The sequence below is a fragment of the Panthera pardus genome, unplaced genomic scaffold (assembly GCF_024362965.1).
Source record: "Panthera pardus isolate Hobbes unplaced genomic scaffold, ASM2436296v1 HiC_scaffold_210, whole genome shotgun sequence".
Taxonomy (NCBI): Eukaryota; Metazoa; Chordata; class Mammalia; order Carnivora; family Felidae; genus Panthera; species Panthera pardus.
The window spans coordinates 119,417-127,255 of record NW_026526778.1 but is presented as its reverse complement, the minus strand read 5'-3'; positions in this window follow the sequence as shown (position 1 = coordinate 127,255).

The window sequence follows — 7,839 nt, the reverse complement described above, 5'->3', positions numbered from 1 at the left end:
GGTGCGAAATCACCACGAATGGTTCATTTCAAGTCTCCAATGTGAAATCGTGAGTGTAGAGAACATAAAGATATGCATAATTGGTGTTCAGAAACCAGGGTTCAGTACAACATTGTTAGAAGGACAGGTTTCCTGCTCTGAGTGTTTCTATGAACTCTTTCCTAAGCTGAAATGATGTAAATTAAAGAAACAATTACCATTAACTTCTATGGAAGAGTTGTTGAGCATTCCCTGACCCAAAAAACAACCTCTCATGTTTTTTTTTTTTTTTTTGGATACCTTAAGAAATATCTTGCTAATGGATGCACAAAATAAATTGAGATGAAGTACAGACGCTGAAAACCACAGTTTAAAGCTACCCTTGACAGTGAGATGCCGAGTAGCTGGTCTGACAGGACCAGACTCACTGCTTAGGGTGTGAGCTGCCTCTATAACAGCAAAACCAGCACTAAATACATTTTTCACTTGTCATCTCTTTTTTCAGAAAAGCAAAACCCCTCTTCCCATTTCTGTTGTTCACCAAAAAAAAAAAAAAAAAAAAAAAAAAAAAAAGGTACTAATCCAGGTCTTTCATAAAAGCAAAGTGACATAATGCAAACGATTGGAAAGCTGAGGCATAGCTGTAACAGGGGGAGGACAAATTGCAATGTTTGTGCTTAATGTATTTTTACGTGTTATTTATTTATTTATTTAGAGAGCAAGTGTGAGCGGGGGAGGGGGCAGACAGAGATGGGGACAAAGGATCTGAAGCAGGCTCTGCGGTGACGGCAGAGACCCAGATGCCGGGCTCCAATTCACAAACTGTGAGATCATGACCTGAGCCCAAGGCAGACGTTTAACCGACTGAACTGCCCAGGTACCCCTCATTTAATGTACTTTGTCCGAATTAATTTGAAGTAGATGGCAACCACTTCATGATATATGAGTAAAGAGTCCCATCCACAAGATGAAAGGCTAGGAGGTACCAACGCTCATCTGCCCTACAGAAAACAGTAAGAACAGTAACGAAACCACTTCAGAAGGTTCAGGGAAAGCTCTGCACAACAAAGAGCAGCAAAAACTGGGCAGAACTCGAAAATTCAGGGTGGCTCCTCGGAACGTAAAGGAAGCATTTTGACCGCACCACCCAGCCAGCTAGTTGGGAGCCGCTTGGCACCAGGAGGAATCCCCTCAGGGGAAGTCACCTCATGGAGATTAGGGGGGCAAGAGAACCCAGCAAGGTTTAGCTTTGTGGCCATCTGCAGTTTTTGCAACAGAGGTCCCCCACTGATACTGATCCCACTTGATGGAGCAGCCCAGAGAGCCCCCTCTGCAGCTACTCCCAGAGGCTGGAGCTGTTGCACTGGTGAGACTTGCCTTCAGGGGCACCAGTTGAGGCATTTGGGGACTGGGTGCCATAGCACCTCGCCAGATAGAAGACTAGAGCTGCGTCTGAGTTCTTCCACTCCCGGTCCCAGGTTGGGGCTCCGTCTCAACATTAGTGGGAAAGCTTGTGCGGTCTTGAGCCCCGTCCCCAGGTTCCAAGAATGCTTTGGCTCTCAGTATGGGTACCTGCGGCTACTTCCGTAAGCCCCACCCACTGGGTTCCATGTCATGACGCTGGGTCTTCGTTGTAAAGGGCGCTCCTGCTGCTCTGAACCCCACCCCTACTTGAAGCCTAGACTCTGAACTGCCATGGCTTGCACCAGGTTGCTGCTGCCTGGACCCTTCACTCCATCTATGGCAGCTGAAGGCTCTGACCCATCATCACTATGGCCAACCTACCACTGCCTACAGCCCCATCGCTTAGGTCCCATATCAGGGTTCTGAAACCTCATTGCTGGTGCTGTACTGCTCCATCCCAAGACACACTTTCAGCTCCCAGGTCCCAGCCTGAACTGTCACTGGGGGCTGGGCTGCTAAAGCTCCGCACCCAGGTCCCTGGGTCATGAGACGTGGTTTTAAGAAACTACCACTGGATCACGGTGCTGCTATCTTGTGACTGCTGCTTGGGACAGAGTTGAAACTTTGCCTCACCCTCCCCAGCATATGCCACTTCTAACTCTGCTTCTCCTGCCTAAGCCCCTGCTGAAACTTGTCATTCTAGGGTCTGTGTCTCTGTTATATTCCCTTCACCAACCAGAGCCACAGTTGTGTGCCCTTGAGACCCTGGTTCAGTTTGCATAACGTATCTGCCCATGTCTCTATCCTAGACCCCAGTGCCCCAGCCACAGCAAATGAACTTGTGCGCCATGACCCAGGCACAATGGTAGGTCCATCGGTGCCTAATCTTGGACGACAGCTCCAACACTGCTTTGAGGCCTCTGAGGTCAGCGTGTCACATCAGACACCAAAAAGGATCCTCTCAGCAAGATCTTCTTCCCACGATTAAGACAAGAGAGAATGGGATGCTATTTTTTTTCAATTTTTTAATATTGATCTATTATTGAGAGAGAGAGAGAGACAGAGAGACAGAGTGAGAGTGGGAGAGGGGCCGAGAGAGAAGGAGACAGAATCTGAAGCAGGCTCCAATCTCTGAGCTGTCAGCACAGAGCCTGATGCAGGGCTCCAACTCACGAACCGTGAGATCATGACCTGAGCTGAAGTCAGACGCCTAACCAACTTAGCCACCCAGGTGCCCCGGGATGATATTTTCAAAGTGAGCAAAGAGGGGCGCCTGGGTGGCTCAGTCAGTTAAGTGGCCGACTTGAGCCCAGGTCACGATCTCGCGGTCCGTGAGTTCGAGCCCCGTGTCGGGCTCTGGGCTGATGGCTCAGAGCCCGGGGCCTGCTTCTGATTCTGTGTCTCCCTCTCTCTCTGCCCCTCCCCCGTTCATGCTCTGTCTCTCTCTGTCTCAAAAATAAATAAAGGTTAAAAAAAAATTTTTAAAAAATAAAGTGAGCAAAGGGAAAGAAAAAAACCCAAAAACCTGTCAACCAGAAATACCTTACTCAGGCAGCATGATCTCCAATAGCCAAATTATAGAAAGAGCCCAAATGCCCATGATCTCATGAATGGATAGATATGGTATTTTTCAGAGTTAAAAATACCATAGTAGTAGGGGGGGACCTTAGGCTTGTCTCATGCCTCAAGCACAGCTAGATCAACATCAAATCACTCTGAACACCTCGGAAATTGATCACAAGGCAATCGATAAGAGAACAAGCTGCATAATTCAAGGTAGAGAATGTGGCAGGTACGCGGAGCAGGGGAACTGGGGAGAGAGAAAATCAGCATTGCTGCAGAGGGTCAGAGCCCTTTACGCAGAGAGGATTAAGAAAGAAGGAGGGAGAGAGCAATGCATTGGGTTCATGTAAGAAAAGCACTCTCCCCAAACCACTGGTAGGAGAATTATGAGGAACTGACTCTTCCAAGTTTTTGCGAAGAGTTAAGCTGAAATTTTGAGTTTTTGGAAGTCTGTGCCATTTGCCGGAGTAGAGTCGGGGCCGGGGGGTGGCATTGCTCCTGGGTAGAAGAAAAGGAGGCCCGGAATGGAATGTACCGTGGACAGGGTGGGGTGGCCATCCCTTGGGTTGCACGGGGAGATTTATCCTCTCCAAGGATAAAAGACCCAGCTGGTGCCTTTGAGTGGACATTCAACAGCAGGGCACAGAGGTACAGGAAAAGGACAGGTGAAGTGATCGCACCTTTTTTCCTGTGCCTCACCATAAACTCCAGGCGCCTGCCCAGCCATGCAACTGCTTTTCGGGGACAGACTGGCGCCAGGGGCAGTGCTGTGAGGTTCTCCCCTGGAGGAGGGGAATGGGTTCTATGCCCTGCCGCATCCTTTAAGATCTGGAGTTTTGAACCCCAGTCATACACCAAAGATAAAACACAGGAGAACTGTGGCACCACAGTGTGTGGAAGGACTGGGCACAGAAGGGTCGAGGGCAGGGATCTGACAGAAGCCTGGGACATGGGAGGGGAGATGGTTTGCTTGCCCATGAGGGCTGTCTGAACAGTGGCTCCGCTAGCCGGGGATGACAGAGCTGGGTGATGCCTTTTTCCCCCACCCACCAGCATGGCCAAACTTCAGACAGCAATCCAGCATCTCCAGTAGAGGCTAGCACCCTTACACGCCCCCCCCCCCCGCACCCTCAGGGACATCTTTAGGAGGACAGGTCTGACTGTAAGCCAGTGCAGTTGACCTCTTCCCCAGGGGTTTCGGTGGACCCCCTAACCCAAGCTCACTTTACCGAGTAATTCTCTTGGCTTATTATGGGTACATATAAAACTTTGGGCATCTTATTATGCATGTATTTAGATATGTATTTGGGGAGAAAATTGGGAGGGGTTCTACATCAGAAATACATTAAGCAGCTCCTCTCTTACTTTTCTCCATTCTCCATGGTAAGAGATGCGTAGGTGTGGATGGGATACTCCAACATTGAAAGGAAAAGGGCACTTGAGCCTCTTCTTTCCCTGAGCCCCTGTAGGTTCCCCAAATCTAGCAGCTGAACAGGTTTGCTCGCCAAGCCTTGACAATGCTTTTCAAAATTTCTTCAATTCCCAACGAGACAGTGTGAGGTGTTGGTAGTGGGTGAGGAGACTGGGCTTTTGGCCAATGAGACAGAACAGGAAATGCAACCTGATTTCAAAAATGGAAACACATGTCCCCCCCAAATTACTCATTTAGTGTCCATAGATGATGTGTATGAAATTTCTCAAAAACCATTTCTTTGATGTTTTATTATTTACTTTTGAGAGAAAGAGAGACACAGCACAAGCAGGGAAGGGGCAGAGAAAGAGGGAGACACAGAATCCGAAGCAGGCTCCGGGCTCTGAGCTGTCAGCACAGAGCCTGACGCGGGCCTCAAATTCACGAACCATGAGATCACGACCTGTGCTGAAGCCGGACGCCCAACCGGCTGAGACACCCAGGTGCCCTTCTCAAAAACCATTTTTAAACTGAAAATATCTTCGATATATATGATCAAACTCCTAAGTCAGATTATATTTCTAATACCCAGCTAAACAAATATATTGTAACAATAGAGCTTTGGATGAGTGGAAGGAAGAAGACAGTTTTAGAGCTTGGGTTTTCTTAGAAATCGGCCTGTATGAACTATTTGGAAGAGCAAAATATAAAGAGATCACATATAGGAAGAACCTATTGTGGCTTGGCTATATTTTAAGGATATTTAGGCATTATGTAATTTATTCCTCAGCCCTTGGCGTTGGCTACATATACAGTTACCATATCACAGGTGATGGAACTGAAGCATCAAGTTTTTAAGTGAAAATGACCAAGATTTAGTGAATACTTAGGTGTCAAAAGGTACTTTTCAAATAATCTTCAAGCAACTCTATGAATAAGATACTATTTGCATCATATTTTATGGGAGAGGCAAGCGAGACAGATCAGTTTTCTGACTCATAGAACTAAGAGTGTGCATTCAGAATTACATTGAAATGACCTGGTTTCATTGCTGATGTTTTTAAACTTTACACCTTACTGCTTATTCCACATTTGTAAGTTGATCAAGGCCCCTGGTGAAAACATCTGCCTGCTGATGTTTCCCGTTATACAAAACCATCTTACAAGAATTTTTGGTACAGAGGAAAGAAAAATCTAGATGGAAGTTAGGAACGTTCTATTTGTGTGTGTGTGTGTGTGTATTTCTCATGTTTATTTTTTTACAAACAAAGATATCCATCTCGTGAAACACAATGAGAAAAGTATTCCTATGGTTATTATGGTAAATTGGGTTATTTTTCAGTGAACTTACATTTCCTCTAACTGACCACTTTGAAAACAGTATACTTTGCAGACAATTAATGACAGGTTTGACCATAGGACTTGTTTTCATAATATATTGTGAGTGGGAAAGTGATACCTTCTGAGCTCAGAGTGCAGGCAGTAAGAAGCACATTTCTGCTGGCCCCTCTGACAGCTGCTAATCTCTGCTTTAAAAGGTCGTATACCACATAGCCCACTGTTCTAAGAATAAACAATACAAAAGGATCTGAGCTGCATCTGTGGTTTGCAGTCAAGTCCATGCAACCCAAGCTCATCAACTAAAACGCAGCCAAACCACAAATGGGTGAACGAGACATAAAGGCTTATTTTTAGATGCCAATGAAATTTGGGTTGTTTGTAACACAAGTTTAGCAATTAGTACATCTGCCACTTACATATTATATGAAATTAACTTTGAATATCCATCTATTTCCTCTGTATGAACATGGGAAATAAATATAAAGAATATGTCTGTATTCAAGAGATCAAAGCATATGAAATGCGAATTTATTTTGCGACTTTGAGTTTTATCTCTCTTCCTCTTGTCACTGAATTACAGTAGAAAAATCTCTGAATCACTATCAAATTACTAAAGTTTGTCCTGTGATATGGCAATAATTAGCTGTTTTACCCACACAAATATCTGTCCATTTTTAATTCTTGTTTTCTTCATCATTTACTATTTTATTTTTCATGCCAAAGTATTTATTTATTTATTTATTTATTTATTTATTTACTGGGAGAGTGGAAACAAAGCAAGGGCAGAGAGAGGGGGACAGAGGATCCAAAGTGGGCTCTGTGCTGTCAGCACAGAGCCCGACGCGGGGCTCAAACTCACGAACTGTGAGATCATGACCTGAGCCGAAGTTGGACGTTCAACTGATTGAGCCACCCAGGTGCCCCTGCCAAAGTATATTTTTAAATTTGCTGACACAGAACGATAGAGTGAGGACACAGATAATTTAATAAAACAAGATACCTTCCAAAATATCTGAAATCCTGGTGAGGAAAACAGTAGACAAGAAGAAGTACCAAAGGACACTGGTTATTATTCATTGAAAAAGCAACCTCTCCCCAAAAATGAACCTAATCTTTGATTAGTGCTGCACTAAAACGGATTCAGAAGATACAGCTTGGTTCCATTCTCTGAGGAAGTGGGCAGATCTGAAAGGCTCTTAGACGGCAACCCTGGGATTGTTGCATGATACCCTGAGTGCTTGGTTATCAATTTAGTACTCTCAGCTCCAAATCTATCCCTCAGTGCTCTTTTCTCAGATAACGGTGCAAGATCCTATCAATTTTCTCTCTTGCCATCTCACAGGAGGTTGACTTCTGTTGGTAAAAGGCCATCGAGAGACACTGCAGCAGAAAGGGCTCTTCTTCCTGGTTCCTTGGTGTTTTCTCTCCTTTGGCCACTATGGCTCAGTTGCCAGCTGCCTGTTTGCAGGAAGTCCTGTGTATTCAGCCTCCACGAGTGTCTGTGGCCAGTGCCAGTTAAAGTTTCCTCTTCCAGCCTCTACCTGCTAACACTCTGGCAGGGGGTTCTTCCTGCCTGCCAGTCTCAGACCGAGATCCTTCCTCACCAAGTTCAGCCAGGGGACCGTGGAGCTACTCTGCCCCAGGTCAATCCAGTGAGCATGTCGGCCATGAAGCTGTGTGCACCCACATTGTCCTCGATGACATCTAAATCCCATCTTCAGAGAGCGGACCTGGCTTCCCAGTGATCCCTCCTTTCGGTACTTTCCTTTAAGCCTAAGGTATTCTTATAACTTTGTTTCATCCCCTCATGCTAGGCTTTCCCATATAGTTAATAATTCTTTATATCAAACTTCTCCTGGTTTCTGTCTCCTGCCTCAACACTGACTGATAACCTTGCCACTCTGGGTCGTTCAGCCTTCACATGCAGCCCCTTTAGGGCTAGAACAAATCAATTAATTTGGAAATATGAGTGGGCTTTTTCACCCTACCAAGGGCTTTATCATAACAATGCTTGATATTATCATTTATAATGTATATGTAATTTATTTTAATAAATAACAAAAGTTTAAGAAATAGATGATATGTTCCTGAGTATATATTTTTTATGTTAATATAAAGATTTAAAAATAATTCTACAACCC